This window comes from Prionailurus viverrinus, chromosome C1 (assembly GCF_022837055.1).
Source record: "Prionailurus viverrinus isolate Anna chromosome C1, UM_Priviv_1.0, whole genome shotgun sequence".
In the NCBI taxonomy this organism is placed as follows: Eukaryota; Metazoa; Chordata; class Mammalia; order Carnivora; family Felidae; genus Prionailurus; species Prionailurus viverrinus.
In genome coordinates, this window is record NC_062568.1 from 90078216 (window position 1) to 90095866 (window position 17651).

At 35.2% G+C, this 17651-nt stretch overlaps 1 protein-coding gene across 13 annotated transcripts in view; it reads right to left on the minus strand.

Annotated features, from left to right (window-relative positions):
- Positions 1 to 17651, minus strand: part of R3HDM1 (R3H domain containing 1) — a 207876-nt gene that overhangs the window by 145046 nt on the left and 45179 nt on the right. The window contains exon 3 of one of the 13 annotated variants that reach the window (XM_047873289.1): positions 10534 to 10631. The exons of the other annotated variants lie outside the window; for them this stretch is intronic. The gene's annotated coding sequence lies outside the window, so the exon portion shown is untranslated. The remainder of the gene's footprint in view (positions 1 to 10533; positions 10632 to 17651) is intronic. 13 annotated transcript variants of the gene reach the window in all.

Genomic DNA, 17651 nt, shown 5'->3' on the forward strand with positions numbered 1-17651 from the left:
CACCAGCAAAAGTGGCAGTGGGCCAGAGGAGGGCAAAATTTGAAGAGTGTAAAAGGGCTGTTCATGAGCTCCCAGGAGCTACCTTGGAGAATCATGGGGTAACCTGGTGAGATTCTAAAGGCATTTAGACATTAGGAGAGGAAGGCAAGAGACAATGCAATAAAGTGAGGGCCATTAATGTAACTCTATACCTGAAGGCTTTATTAACTTACCAGCAAGGATAAAATGTATTTTGCCTGAATTCTAAACCTATCACACAGTCCAGGATTAAACTGGGAGCTCCCTACTTATGTGTTTTGTTAAATGTAGGATCGAAATAGATCAGGTTGTAATAACCTCTCTTGGCACATAAAATCTCTTCTAAAGACTACAGAGAAAAAAAGACTGGTCTTACCATCTGATCATACTTTGGGAAATAAACAACATTTAAAGGTTTAGATTCCTGAAAACTGGGCATAGATAATGAGGATGAGATAGTTCTGATAGTTTATGCTAATGAGGTGACTCCTGGTAGGCCCCTAAGTAGCTTATGCTAATGAATGACCCAGGATGAGGACAGGTCACAACAGAAAGACTAGCCAACCAGGTTATTAGCAAGTTGGGATTTTGAGCTATGTGATATCATATGACCTCTTAGAAGGGAAGAATGGGGTTGGAGTTTGAGTTTAACTGCATGACCAATGGTTCAATCTGTCATCCCGAGGGGGTAACAGGAACCTTCAAATTTGTAGCCAGCTGGTCAGAAGTGAGGGTGGCCTGGTGTCTGAAGTGAGAGTAGATTAGTGGGGGATTGTGCCCTTAATCGGTGAAGTTAGGCCTAACTCTGGGTTAGCTGGTATTAGAAGTCACTGCCATTACCAACCTTTTGCAATGTCTAGTCCCATTTACTACATTCCTTACTAATGTATTTTGTGCTGGGTTCATAGCATATTTGTAGTTTATAGTTCATGAATAAAAGTGAACACCATCTTGAGCACAAGCCCAGTTTATCTTTATTCAATCATTCTTAATGCCATCACTGAGAAGGTATATACTTTACATAGACTATGGCAAGTGCTAGGGTATACTGTAAGAAACCTTTAGTCTTTGTGGTATTGTAGCTAAACTCTGATGTGGTGTTCCCTTTACTCCTTCAAAATACTATTTTACTTGATTTTTTTTTTCTCTGTATCACTAATATAACTAATTTACCTCCATGTACTTTTTACCCCTGACTAGCATTTGTTATCATAGGATCACAGTGAAACTTCTTTGAAGGCCTTTAAAGTATTAAACTCTGTCATCAAAGAGTCTTAGTAAAACACATGCTGGGCTTCTGGCACGTTTTTCTAATCCACCCAAAGGTTCTTCAGTGGTTTAATGTATTTTGTCCACATGTGAAACTTCATATTGTTTCTAGCATTTGAATCAGTAGGTCTAACATAACCCATTTCTTTCTTAATGACAAAAATATTTCCTTTATAGGATTTTAATTTAGGTTACAATTGGCAGACATTCTGCTTTATAACCACTAATGTGCCACCCTTCACTTCTTGAATTGCCAACCACATTCTTTCTAACAAAGGATCATAAGCCTCTTTCAAGAAAGCACCTAGGGATTATGTTGGGGAGGGGGTGGCAGAAGGAAGCTCAAAAATCTTTTATTTCTTTTGGTCAAAGAGCATTTCATGCTAAGTAAAAATAGCTTAAAAACAGCTGGAGGTAGAACAGGTGTTGTCTTTCAGTTGCCCTCATCCACCTTCATACTCTACAAAAGGATGTGTACAACAAAGTGCAAACACTTTTACAGCTTGAGGATGCTATGAGGCATGAGTGAACACCGCTGAGACCTTCATGGTCTCCAGAATCCAACACTATACACTGAACTAGGAGAATGAGCAGACAAAACTTCTCTTTAAAACACCTAAGGTTCTGTCCAATTTAATTGGTTCAAATGCCTATGGCTTTGCACGAAGTGAAGAAATTTAGAGTCTAATAAATTTCAGATCTGATTTTTTAATGACTTTCATTATTTCCTAGCTATGTCTACCACGCTGAATTGTTTTAGTAGTTATTAATTCTTAATACATTTCTTACTTTCTTTACAACTATCTCATTGGAAGCTCAGTGGGGGCATGCAGTCCTCAATTATTTTGGTGTTTATTTTCTACCTATGAAAAGAAGCTCTCTCTCTGGTGATCCCATGTAACAGTCTGGCATCAGGTGTGCTTGGTAATCAGTCACTGCATATGTTCAAACTACTTTATAAAACTACTATGTTTTTATGGAAGTACCTGATGTTAAAGGAGGAAAACATACACCCTCCTAAGCATTTGAAAATAAAGGGAAAAAGAGAAAATGTTAAATCCACAGAATAGACTAAGTTTATAGACACCATAAAGCAGCAATTCTTAATTATTTTTAACCATGAAAGGATCCTCTTGAAAATCCCATTAAATCTAAGGATCTTTTCTGCAGAAATGCAGCACTCATACATATGTATGTTCACAGACATTTTTGCTTGTGGTTTTCAGGATTTCTTGGTTCTCAGAAGCATATACGTGAATCCTAGTTAGCAACTCTTGTTTTGTATTTTAAATGTAACATTTTTATATGCATGTTGTACATAAAGTATGAAATATGTACATATATATGTGTGTGTGTGCGCGCGCGCGCACGCACCCACGCACACACACACACACACACACACTTCCCCTCCCCCCCAAACCTGCTTTGGTCAAGTGAGGTGAGGTTACATCAAGATACATCAACTGGGCTTCATGCTTTCCCCTAGTTACTAAAGCTCATGTGTGGAATTCTATGGCTTAGAGGAACTTAGTCTGAAAAATTAAAAACCACTGTATTAATTCCATTAAAGATAATCTGTATCAGGCAGAAAAAAAGTTGGTCAGCCAGGAAGGTGTGATGAGAAGGTTTACAGAGACAATGACTTTTTGGTCCTATTTCACCACCACCCCATGGCCCACGGGACCAGGAGTCTGATTATACAGCAGAGACAATTATACAGTAGGGCAGGAATCAAAGAATGTATAAACAACAAGTGCAATGTAATTTCATAGGAGGGATATATGTGAAAATGACATTTAACTCTGCTCTGAAAAGATTTTCATCTTACATATCTTTCTTGGCTTCTTAAACATATATAACTTGTTAACTGTGAATTTCATTTTCTTCCCTGATAGTTCTATGCTAGTTGTCACAAAACTACAGTGCTATTTTAAGATACATAATGCCTTCATCAAATTGCTTTTTTAATTTGCTTTACAAAACAAAGTAAACACAATATGATGACAGTTGCTAGGTTTGTGACTATGTAAACTTAGGTAAACGTTAAGTGAATTTCTGTTCTTCAGAATATTAAAAAAAATTTTTTTTTAATGTTTATTTGAGAGAGAGAGACAGAGAGAGAGAGACAGAGACCGAGCATGAGTGGGGGAGGGGGAGAGACAGAGGGAGACACAGAATCCGAAGCAGGCTCTGAGCTGTCAGCACAGCCCAAGATGGGGCCCGAACCCACAATCTGTGAGATCATGAACCGAGATGAAGTCTGATGCTTAAATGAGTCACCGAGGTGCCCCCCGAATATTTAAAAATTTTTTAAATGTTTATTTATTTTTGAGAGAGAGAGAGAGAGAGAGAGAGAGAGAGAGAGAGAGAGAGACAAAGCATGAGTGGGGGAGGGGCAGAGAAAGAGAGGGAGACACAGAATATGAAACAGGCTCCAGGCTCTGAGGTGTCGGCACAGAGCCCAACATGGGGCTTCAACTCAGGAACACTGAGATCATGACTGAGGCCGAAGTCAGACGCTTAACCAACTGAGCCAACTAGGCACCCCACCACCCAGATTATTTTAAATAACTGAGACATGAGATATAAAAAAATTGAGAAAAACATCAAATCTTTAAAACACACATGGGACCTCTCTGTACTATTTTTGCTGCTTCCTATAAATCTATAATTATTTCAAAGTAAAAAGTTAAAAAAATGAAAAAAAAATCCCAACATATGTCCAATTTAACACATTTGGAAAATGCAGAATGGTATCAAAAGCCATACAGGTATAAAAAAAATACAAGTTTATCATAACCTGAAACACAGCTATGAAGTGAAATATTATCTTATTTTAAAAAGTAAAAATTTTAAATCTGCTTTCCAAAAATCTTGAAAAATTAAAAGAAAAACCACTTAAGAAAAAAAGAATTCCCTTTGACAGTGTCAATGTGTATCTTTGGAAGACAAAACATTTTAAATGATAATTTCAACATGTGATCATTTCAATCTACGTATAAGGCCTAAAACATAAGTTTCTAAAAATTAAAACAAATTGAGCAAATGGTAAAATCTGTTTACTTAAAATACATTTAATTATTTACCCATTAATATCTTTGAGAAAGCAAAGAGTTTAATTCAACTAATTAAATTCCAACTAGTAACTGCCATGAATTAACCAAAAAATAAAAAAAAAAGTCAAGTGCAGATCTGGTTCCACTGAAAACTGAAAAACTGTTTGACAATGAAAATTTGAAGTGTATGTGTGTGAATAAAGCTTGGACAGGAAAGACAGAAAGACCTGAGGACAGGATGGAAAAATGAGCAAAATGTGGAGAGAGAAAGGGGAGGGAGGCAAAAAGACAAGAGAGCAGGGCAGTCAGGGAGACCAGGAGAAACACAAATAGGGTCAGAGAGGCAGGGAGAAGGCAAGGCACAGAAGAGTAAAAGGAAGGTAAGAGAGGAAGAAGGAAGGGGTAGGGGACAGGATAGATAGAAAGATACTGGAAGGGGCACGTTGAGAACCTGAGACAAAGGGAGAGGGAAAGACGGACAGAGAGACCAACAGAAAGGGAGAAGGGATAGACAGAGAAAGACAGAGAGGGAGATACACAGACAGGGAGAAGGAGACAAAAACAGAGAGCGATACACCAGGGAAAGGGAGAGTCAGATGAATGGAAAAGGAAAGAGAGAGGCAGAGAGACTGACTGAGTCAGAGGGAGAGAGACCCGGAGACACCAGACAGAGATGGACAGAAATGGTAAGAGACAAAGTGGAAGAGACCAACAGGCTGGGGGAAGGAAAGAGGAAGAAAAGAAGAGACAAACATTCAGAAAGTCACACACACACACACACACACACACACACACACACACACACACACGGGTGGGGTGGCAGGGGGAGACAGAGAGATGCAACCAGAAACCTAAAGAAAAAAAAATAATAAAGAGGTAAGATATGAAAGAAAAGTGGAATGTAACAAAAGATGGATAAAAGCAGTTGTAGGCAAGAATTCAGAGTATGTGCTATTTAATTTTTTTTCTACTTTTCAATATAAAACTTAAAAGAAAACCTGAAGCTTAAAAGAGAAAATGATGAAATTCTCCTGACATTAGGTTGAAATAATGTATCTGATAAAAGACCCTAATTTTAATAACAGCTATTAATATTTTCAACATACTAATTACTGACACAGTTGGGAATGAGAAAGAAACCAAAGAAAGAAAGTAATGATATTCAGCACTGGATAATAAGCCATTTAGTGATTTTCCTTCTGTTTCCTCTTAAAAGAGAAGAATTATTTCTCAAGATCAAAATAATTTTCATACTATGGGGGTGCTGAAAATATCACAGCAATTCCATCCATATACTGGTAAAATGTGGCTAATTTCAGGTTGAAAGCAAGCCAAACTCTGAAAAACCTTTCAAACGTTCCAGTTTTACACACTAATAGACATATTTTAGTAATTCAGTATCACCTATGTGATGAGATCCTGTTTCAAAGAATCATAAAATACCAAGGTAAATGTCAAAATCTTTTAGACAGTATGATGAAACATAAGATCACTCTTAACAATTACAGTTTTATTAGCATTTGCTTTTGCAATGATACGATTATGCTAATCACAGCAATGACCAGATCTAGATTTTGCTCTTAGTACTTTAAAAATTATTCTACCTCTTCCCTCCAAAAAGGGTACAAAAAATTAACATCAGCTCTGAAAGTTAAGGTTCTTAGTTTCTTAATTTCCAAAAGAGTCTCATCTACACTGCATTTGTTCCACAATGAAATTTTTAAGATTCAAGAAGCCATACAGCATGTCTATTTAAGATGAACCTGAAAGAGAAATCATTTCTCCAACTGACAATTTGTTCTGCTATACACTAATAACAAGAAGCACACAGGTAAAGTGTTCAATCAATACAGTACAAAGAGTTATCACAAATTTTAGGGGTAGGGGAGGAGAAACTTGTACGATAGCTAAGAAGTAAATGATTCCTATAACTTACTCTATCAACCTACACAAATATATCTTTGCAAAAATAAGCAAAAATCATTTTAAGACATGCTCTCATTTTGGACATGCTAATAAGGATTTTATCACACATGCCTCTAGCAAAATTATGGTACTAAGTGAACATGAAAAATTCTTCATATATTTGATTACCTTTTGTACACATTTAGCAAATAAATGAAGAGTCACATACATACCTTCATTGTATTGGTGTTTGCTTCATCATACAGAGTGAATGAAGATATACTTTCCATAGTATCTGTAAACTGACGCTCTGCATTGCTCCTCTACAGAGCTCACCGCACACACAGCCAGCTGATTAGCCAGGCATTGGGAGAGCGCTGCTAGTGCAGTCTAAAGCACTTGCCGAGGACTCAGAGACAATAGAAAGTCAACAGCTGTATGTTGTGATGTCAGTAACACTCTAGCCAGTCACCACCCAGAGTATCTGAAATGCATCAGAAGCTATATTGAGCTCTTCATTAGCAATTCAGAAGCAATGATGCAAAAGCCCATGAAACTGTGAATGTGCAAAGACTGTCAGGATTTTTGAGATTTCTCGCTCTGAAAATTTTTTGCAGATTCCTGACCTCACAGATGAAACAAGTTTAGATAACCGTATTTGTTTCCCTAAAAACAAAATGTAAAGAATCTATGCATAGTTAATATATCAGCTTTTTATTAACTCTTTGACACTTTTAGTATCACTAACACAAAGTGTATAAAATACAATCTGCCTACAAAAGCTGACATGCCATGATAGTTTTACATCTTCAAGCTGACTTAACTGTCACAAAGAAAATGCATTAAGAGCATAATTCCTTATTCATTTGTTTTTGCTAAAATTGAAATGAGCTTGCTTATTCTGGCAAGAGCATTACTTCTTCACACCAACAGATGGAGACAGCAAAGAACAGAGATCAGAGAACAATCCTGCCTTGTGTCAGATGCTTGCTGTCTAGATGAGCTCAAGTGGCAGACTTACAAGAAAAGGAATCAACTGAAACCAAATAAAAAAAAAATCTTAACAGTCAATAACTAGGAGCAGACACACAAAATAAAATGAAGAAAACATAAAAGCAGTTGTGTCTGCTGGTTAAAACATCAAATAAGTAGACAAGTGTGTTTTTAAAATTCTAACCACTTATTTCTATGATTCATACCCAGTATGAAGCACATGGCTGTTTTCCATCCTATGCAATATACAGGAATCTTGTAAAGATCCTATGAGACAAGGCTTATTACCTTTACTATTGGAAGAAAAACTGCATACCAAAAGGTTAAAAGTCTTCAAGAGTTGATATGCCCTACAGCCTAAGAGATCAGCAGTGCACTATTTATCAGCTTAGCAAGCATCAAAAGTCACTGACTTTTTAACTTGAAAATGTTATTGCTTTTTCAAAAATAGGCTCTATTTCAGCCCTATAAATAGACTTAATAATAGATTTAAGTCCACAAAACCTTCCCTGACTATTCAAATGACAAAGGTGATAAAAGCAGCTAATTTATCAGTGATTCTTGACTGAGAAGTTTCATGTTAATTTACTAAAAGTTTCTCAAAATACCTATTTCCCCAGTGAACAATTCTTACCATGACTTTTCAACTTGAAAACAGGGATAACATCCTCCTTTAGGGTTATTGTCATAAGGTTTAATTAAATTAATATTTACACACTGCTTACTACCTGGCATACTACATTTCCCATATTTTTCTGATAATGGTAGCAAATAAAAGTGTATTAACTTTAATCTTAGGTGATCATTACTGAAACACTCAATATATGTTATATATTACATATTTTTATAATGTAACTGCACATATGTATTAATTGAACAGGAAACACTTAAGTCATAAAGTAGTTTCACTTTGGGGGAGGAAATCTCAGGTTTAGCATTGTTAAAAATGCTACATGGCATCTAAATGTAAGTAATAAGACAACTGGAGCCTCGTTAAGACAGGACACAGAAAAGTATTCAAGGAGTGAACTTCATGGTTCATAAAATGAAAGGAATCCATCCCATGAGGGACATAATCCCTTTGTGTTTATATTATCCACCTTTGCAATTTATCAGGACCACTGAGAGCAAACAAGGCACCAAGTTAGGCCACATTAATGTTGGGCCATTTGTAAGTAATATATGACAGAAACTTATTATAGCATCTAATTAATTAGTTTATGCTGACTACTGTCCAGTTAACAGTAAGACAGAAAGTCATAATGTCACTTCATTTCTGAGCTTTAGTTTCCGGAACTATGACATGAGGTGTGGACTAGGTAAGAGTGCTCCTGAGGTCTGTTCCAATTGTAAAATTCTATTAATTATTTCATAAATCAAAGAAACATTTTACTAAAGATGTATAATATAAATAGAAGTGTCTTAACCAAGCCAAGATTCAGGAATTTTGTACTTTTGTTGTTTACTGACAATTATTGGAAGTAAGTGTTTTTACTACAGGGGCTCTTCTGGCTAAAAAAGAAAAATAGATCACAGGAAATGAATTTCTTTTCATGTTGCTGTGGTTTCATTTTCAGTAAAAGTAGCAGAATCTTAAGAAAATGAGGAAATTTCCAGGGTTCAAATATCTAGGTCATCTTGTGGTCACCTGGGCTATCACAGAATACGACTTGGAAAGGCTAGCTTACTCAGCACAAGGAGTGTGTTGGAGAGTGGAGAGGTGTAGAAACCCACATTCTTTAGCATGGAATCGTGGAAAGAACCCTCCCTTAGTAGGATAATGTCTTCTGCATCTTATTTTTTTAATACTTCAAAGTGAGGTATTTTTACTTCAAATTACAGTTTTCAAAAGGAAACCGTGCTATATTTGTTAATAGGTTATAGCCTTATGATAGTCTCCCTGCCTCCCTTTTGTAACATTGTGAAAATATATATAACCCTAATAAATGTACTGTCACAATTTAGAAGATGTGTCAAATTCCATATAAAAAAAGAAATTAACAGTAGATTAAGACTTTACCTCAAAAAGAAAAAAGGGAGGAAGACTGCTGGAAAAGGTTATACCAGAAAATTTAAAGATAGTATGATGAATGTCCAAATAGATTTCTGGCTTTACTGGTTCTTAATATTTTGCCACATTTTCTTGCTCCTATCTCTCTGGCTAATGTATTTTTATCATACCCCCAAATTATAATTTTGATAAAATTTTATTTCATGTACTAACTGTACAGTTGACTCCCCCCACCCCGCCCTGCTGTTTGTGAATATCCTCCATAGTTTTTTGGAAAATCCAGAATTCATCAGTGCCTGGGTGGCTTAGGCGGTTGAGTGTCTGACTCTTGATTTCGGCTCAGGTCATGACCCACCCAGGGTTGTGGGATCGAGCCCCACACTGGGCTCAGCACTGAGTATGGAACCTGCTTGAGATTCTCTGTCCCTCTCCCCCATGCTCTCTCTCTAAATTAAAAAAAAATTTTTTTTAATCTTAAAAAGAAAATCCAGAATCTAATCAAATATAACACTTATATTTGTTATCACATCTCTCTAGTCTTACATAATTTTGCTTATTTTTTTTTCCTAACACTGATATATGAAGGGTTCAAGTTGGCTGTCTTGTAGAGTGATTCACAGTGTAAATTTGTCTGATTGTTTCCTCACGATTAGATTCAGATGAAATATTTTCAGAGGAATATTGCATAGGTGTTTTTTGTTTTTCTGTTTTTTTGGTTTGTTTTGTCCCCTATTACAATACATCAGGAGGAATATAATGTTAGCTTGTCCTGTTACTGGTGATGTTAAATTTGGTCACTTAGTTAAGGTAGAGTCTGCAGGTTGTAAACATACCTTTCCTCTTTATAATTAAAAATTATCAGAAATTGAAGAATAACTTGCTCAGTAGCAGTCTTTCATCCAATAGGATTTTGTCATGTATTCTTGATCTTTATAAGAATCTGTTATTACATTACTGGTTGCAAATACTGATTTTATACTTTTAAGAAAATGTTAACTTTATAAAAGATTAGTTACCCCTAAGATGTCTCTTGTTTATGGTAATCATTTGCTCTTCTTCTTTAGAATGAAGGAAGTATACTTTAGGAAGTATGTAAGAGAATTAGGCTCAAATGTTTTCACCTTTAAAGGTCAAGTATTTAAAAAGGCATGTAAGAGCTAAGGCAACAAAAAGTTAAAGTTTATCAGGAATGTCAGTGATTAGATCTACACAATTAAATTTCTGTTATTAGTCCCATAGTTGCCCTAGTTCCTATAATTCAGTTGGGAATTAGGTTTTTACCTTCTAACTACAGTTAAACAAGATGTTAGTAGAGTCACTGTGCTTCAGTCTTTGCAGAGGATGTTGAGCATTCTAAGAAGTACAGTATGAAACTTGAGCTGCAAGCAAAAAATTAAATTCATTAATTCATTTCTTTTACTGAGGACTTATTCTTGAAAGTTTCCTTTGTTACCTGACCTTGTTGGCCTATTTTAAGCACATTTTCAAGACATTGTAAGAAACCTTTCTAAATCTGTTTCACTATTTATTTGTGTTGAACACTTACAGGATACAAAGCTGACTTACTAATTAATGATAATAGTATCATTAATGGTAATTAATGGTGTAGTATCCAAAAGAAATATTGAAGGTTCTGTGTCTAATTAGCTAGTTGTAGTTTGTTCCTAAATGAAAGGTTCATTTTCTGTGTATGTTCTTTCCCTTCAGAACCTACTTAATGGTAATAAAACTATATAGTTTAGTGGTGCCTGGGTGGTGCAGTCATTTAAGCATCCTACTCTTGATCTCAGCTCAGGTCATGATCTCAGTTTGTGAGTTTGAGCCCTGCGTCAGGCTCTGCGCAGATGGTGCAGAGCCTGCTTGGGATTCTTTCTCTCCTCTCCACCCCTCCTCCGCTTGTGTGTGCTCTCTCTCTCTCTCTTTCAACATAAATAAACATAAATTTAAAAAAAAATTTTTTTTTTCAACGTTTATTTATTTTTGGGACAGAGAGAGACAGAGCATGAACAGGGGAGGGGCAGAGAGAGAGGGAGACACAGAATCGGAAACAGGCTCCAGGCTCTGAGCCATCAGCCCAGAGCCCGACGTGGGGCTCGAACTCACGGACCGCGAGATCGTGACCTGGCTGAAGTCGGACACTTAACCGACTGCGCCACCCAGGCGCCCCAAATTTTTTTTTTAAAACTATACAGTTTAAAATATTTTTAATTATGATTTTTCACTAATTCAGAATTACTTGAATTTATGTCCTAAAATTTTCCAAAGCTCAAAGACAAATAGAATCATGTGAAACATTATCATCCATGTTTACAAATGGATTTATCCCTATCTTTCTGACTAGTAGAAATACTCATTTTAATTTTTTAGCCACAGTTAAACTGGGTTCCTTCATTATTCTGCATTTTAGTTTGTCCATCTATTTCATAACAAGAGCCTTTATTACAGTTTTTAAGAAAAGCTGCCTCGAATCTATGTTTCTCCTAAGTAACAAAGATTTTATCTGAGAAAAAATCATTTGTATCCTTTGATAAAAGCAGTAACCGTTTATGGCAAAGTCAGGAACTTGGATATTTGTTTTGGAATACTCAGGCTATAACTTGATTTTTGCTTCTTACACAAGTCTGGATACCAGAAAGTAAAGGGCATGGTAAAGGGCATTGTCTTTCATGACCTTGAACTACTTTGAAGCACCCTAGTCAGTTCTTTTATAGAATGCCAATTTAGGTTTGCCTTGTTTTCTCATTAGAAATTAGATTAAGATTATGAATTTTTTTTTGCAAGAATACCTCTGTAGTGAAATTATACCCTTTTCAGTGCAACCTATCAGGGTACACATAATATTGCTATGTTTTATAACCAGTGATTTTTATTTTGAATACTTGATTAAGGTCGTGTCTGTCATGTTTTTCCTATACAGTTACTATTTTCCCCTTTGTAATTAATAAGTATCCTATGGGGAGGCATTCTGACTTTGAAAACATCTTGTTTCTCATCATATTTTTGCTAATTTTAACATCCATTGATACTTCTTGCATGCAATAATTATTACAATGCTGTTTACCTAAGTGTGATTTTCATTTCCCTCTTCTAAGGCTTACTGGAATTCCATGGTAAGAAAGCACTGTCCCTTCTCTGCCTTTACTTATATTTATTTTTATGTATGAATATCTGAATATTATTTTATTCTGTGGGTTATAATCCAATACCTGCATTTTAAAAATTACATTCTGGTACCACATGATGTTCCAGGTTCATCTTTTATTTCCTGGGTCCCAGCCTCAGACAAAACCATTTCTTCAAGGATCCATGTTTTCCTTTTTCTGGAAATGGTATTTAGAGAAGGTCTGGGCACTCATTTGCTCACTGTGACTAGTGTCTCAGGGCTTTGTCCCTCTCAAGAGAGAGCTAGGACATACAGATTCATATATCTATGTTTACTTCTGTATTTCTGCATCTGTATATATATTATATCATGGGTTCACACGGATACATCCAATTCCAGTGAAAACCAGGGTTCATTCTAGACTATTCCTTGCACTATTTCTAAGTGCTTTATCCAACAGTCAGAAATCATACTTTTCATTATCTATGATATATTCACTTAGTTGTTCAAGCTCAGTATACACAAAAGATAGTTTCAGAACTCCTAACCAATACCTCTGTAAGAAACACATTTACTAAACAGCACTTTGTTCTTTTTGTCTTTAGAGTACATAATCAAAGTACTCTTTTCCAAGTTACTTAGTTCCTTTCTTCCCTACTCATGTACTTGTTTTATTCATTTCTAATACAGTAAGGTTCATTGCTAGGATTTGTATTCCATTCTGGAATACCTACTTCCCTACCTCCCAAAAACACACACTGAGTTGATTTTTATTTATTTTTTGGAGTGCATGTGAAAAATTAACAGAGTCCTAAGAGTCAGAGTTATAAAAATCTTTCTACCTCATTCCCACCCATTCCCTATAGGAAACCAATTTCATTAGTTTTTGATTTATCATTCTTGTATTTCTCTGCACAAATAAGCAGATACATGTATATACATCTCTCTCCTTACACAGAGAATAGCACAGTTTACAGATCCTTTTGTACTTTCTTTTTTTTCCCCACTTAATTGCAGCATAACAGTTCACAGATACTCCTCATTCTTTCTTACAGCTGCACAGTACTCTATTGTGTACCATAAATGATACAGTCATTCTCCTGTATGGACATTTCAATATTTTGCAACTACAAACACTCCTAAAATGAGTAAATTTGTGCATATGGAGGAGTTATTTTCAGAGATTCCTACATGTGGGATTGTTGGTTTAAAAGTGTATATGTATTTATTAGGGATTGTCAGTCGCCTTCCAGGAGAAGCGCTATGCCAGTCTGCATTTCCGCCAGGAGTATATAATAAGGGTGCCCATTTCCCAACAGTCTTGCAAGAGAATGTGCTGTCATTCTTTTAAATTTTCATCAATCTGATCAATAAGAAATGTTATCTCAATGCTGTTTTCATTTGTATTTTTCTAATTTTAGTGAGATTAAACTTTTTTAAATTTATTTTTTTAATGTTTTTATTTATTTTTGAAGGAAAGAGAGAGACAGAGCATGAGCGGGGGAGGAGCAGAGAGACAGACACACAGAATTTGAAGCAGGCTCCAGGCTCCGAGCACAAAGCCCAATGAGGGGCTCGAGCCCACAAACTGTGAGATCATGACCTGAGCTGAAGCCAGACACTCAACCAACTGAGCCACCCAGGCGCCCCAAACTTTTTTTTAAATTTAAGGATCAGATTTATATTGTTTGTAAGCTGTCTTTCAGGTCTTTTCCCCATTTTTCTATCATGTCTTTGATCCTTTGTCTCTCAACATATGAGATATATTTTTTTTTTCCTTTAATTATTAAGAGTTCTTTTCTAGCCTTTTGCCTGTGGTATATGTTGACAGTATTTTCTCCTACTAGTTTTTCAGCTGTTTTTCAAGTTTTCTCATAGTGGTTTTTGACATGCAAAATTTTCTGATTTTTATGAAGTCAAATTTTACTGCTTCTGGACTTTTGAGTCATAGCAAGCAAGTCTTTCCATACACCATAGTTAAACAAGAAAATCCCATGTTTCTTCTAGTACTTGTATAATCTCTGTCTTGGTCTTTCTCTCTTTTGAAAAGTTACCAATTTGAATTTTATTATTATTTTGGTAACAGCTTTAATGATATATAAATCATATACCATACAGTTCATCCATTTAAAGTATCCAATTCATATGGTTTTCAGTATATTCAGAGTTGTACAACCACCACCATTACCAGCTTTATAACATTTTGATCACCTTAAAGACAAACACCATACCTTTTAACAGGCACTCCCCTTTACCCCAAATTCTCTCAACCTCTGGCAACCACTCACTTACTCTCTGTTGCTCTAATTTGTCTGTTATGGACATTTCACATAAATAGACTAATAATACAATCTGTGGCCTTTTCTAACTGCCTTCTTTCACTTAGAATGTTTTCAAGATTCTTCCATGTGATACCATGTAAGTATCAACACTTTCTATTGCCATAACATTTCATTGTATGGAATAGATCACATTTTGTTTACCCATTTATCAACCGAGACATTTGTGTTGTTTCTACTTTTTGGATTTTATGAATAATGCTATGTTCATCTGTATAAACACTTTTACATTGAATTTATTCTTGTGCAAAATGATTTAATTTTATCTCTTTCCAAACAGCTACCCAGGTATCCTAATACCACTTATTAAGAAGTCCTTTTCTACCCGAGTGATATGAAATGTCCCCTTTATTATTTCCACTTGTATCTTGGTTTGTTTCTGGGCTTCCTATTCGATTGCTCCGTTTTATTCATGTGGCAGGACACTTTTTAATTATAGAAGTTTTATAATGGTACATGTTTTAATGACTGATAGGGGAAGTCCCTCCTGGCAATTTTTTTTTTCCCTCCTTTTTTCAGTCTCTTCCTGGCTATTCTTTGTTTTTCCATATAGCTGAGTAGCAATTGTCTATCTTCATTTTAAAATAATTTCTTGGTACTTTCCCTGGGGCTGCATTGAATTTAGAAACTAAGTAAGAAGAATTGACATCTTTATAATGTAGAGTTGTCCTATTCAAGTCTACCACTATAACCTTCAAAAATGTTAGGAAATTATTCTCATATAGGTTTTGCACAATTTTTAAAAAGTTTATTCCTAAGTATGTAATCTTCTTTGTTGTTATTGAAAAAGAACATTAATTGGTTATTGTTTGTGTATATGAGGCCAAATTAATTTTATATACTGCTATCTTACTGAATTGTTTACTGTTTTAGTTTTACCTGTGATCCCCGAGGGTTTTCTAGCTATTACTACCATTTAAAATGCAAATAGAATTTTGCTTCTTTACCCATTCTCATGCCTCTGATAAATTTCTTAACTAATTATATTTGTTAATATTTCCATCACAATGTTGAATATTACTGGAGATAGTAGGCACTCACCTTGTTTTCATATATTGTGGAAATACCACTAGTATTTCGCATTAGATAAACTTTCCGGCTTTAGGACTAAGGATTTTTTTATTATTTAGAAAAGGGTCCTGTAACTTGTATTTCCTTGAGTGGGTATGTTTGTTTTATTTTTATCATGAATAGGTGAATTTTTTAAAACAATTTTTGCTTATTTTCATTTTTTTAGAATCTTCAGCAGGCTCCATGCTCAGCACTGAGCCCGACATGGGGCTCAATCCCATGACCCTGGGATCATAAACTGAGCTAAAACCAAGAGTCAGAGGCTTAACCGACTGAGCCACCCAAGCACTCTGTGAACTTTTTTTTGGAAGCTTTTTCAGTATCAATGGAGATACAAGATTTTTCTCCTCAAATTATTAAAATGGAGTATCATATTGATAGATCCTAATACTGAACCATCTCTGCATTCCCGAAATAAATCTCATAGGATCATGACATATTACCTAATAATAACAATATTATTTAGTACTTTTGTTTCAATATTCATAAGGGGTATTGATTTGTAGTACTTTTCTTTTTATTTTTTACTGTTCTCATCAGGTTAAGAACCAATCCATTTGCTCCATAAAAGGAATTAGGAAGTTATCTATAATTTTCAGTGCTCCGGAACAATTTATATAGCAGTATATAAAGGTTTGAAGGTTCAGTAGAATTTCTCTATGAAACTTGGCTGATGCTTTTTCAGGATAATTTCTTAATAACATTCTTTATTTCTTCTGTGGAAACTAGTCTGTTTAAAATTTCTCACTTAATTTTGGTAATTTGTATTTCCCCAGAACATTATTCATTTAGGCTTTCAAATTAATTGATATGAGGTTTAAGTAGTCTCTTATGAATTTCAAAATTAAAAAAAATTGTTTTCAATGGTTATTTTCACCCTTATTTTGCATATTTTTGCTTTATTCTTCTACACAATCAAGTTAGCTAGTAATGTCTATTTTAGCAATTAAAAAATTCACAATATAGATTAATTAGGTCCACTGTTTTTCTATTCTCTACCTCATTAATTTCTTTTATCTTTGTCATTTCCTTCCTGTGCTCTCTTCAGGTTTACTCTGCTATTGTTTTTTCAGATTCTGTTTTGAGGCGGAAAATGCATTTATTTACTCCTATTTTTACAGATGAATCTGTCTACTGCTATGAATTTTCATCTGAACACTATTTTATTAGGATTATTTACAGTTACCTATTTTAATGATGCTCTCTTCTGTCAATATTGCAAATTCCAGATATTTTAGCCAACTGTTTTTTTTTTTTTGTTCTGGGGGGAGAAGTTATCATGAATCCTGAAGTTTTGTGGTTCTCTGTTCTTGCTGGATTCTGAACTTCCTACTCGTGCTTCTATCATTTCTTCACCACCCAACTGCCAAAGAAGACATCTCCCTTCCTTATGTGCCTTTTTCCTCCACTGAAGCTAGACATTTTGAAAGCTGCCACTCCAAATTGTATGTATTTTTAAATCCTTCTCTACTCCGATGTGAATCCTTTTTTTTTCTTTTAGAATTTTTAGAGTGCACTTAGTCTTCTTTCTGGCTGACTGTTTAGATCAAGTTAGTTCCTCTCTCCATTTTGCCCCTCATCCTTTTTTTTGGCCTTTGCTTGCCACAAAAGTTGTGTAGCAGGCAGAAAAGGAGTGAGTAGGAGAGTTCATATGCTTGATTTGGTATTTTTTCTTTTTACTTAAAGTTATTTTGAGGCTTAAATCTCTCAAATTATGCTATGTTTCAAGTTTTGTATATTTTTCTCCTTATATTTTTTCCAAGGAAAATTGCGAGACAGTAGTTAGATGGCCACCAATGTCTTCAGGGGAAGCCCTCCTGACCTTTATTTTTTCTAAAAACTTTACTGAGACAGAATTCACATACCATATTATTTGCCCATTTAAA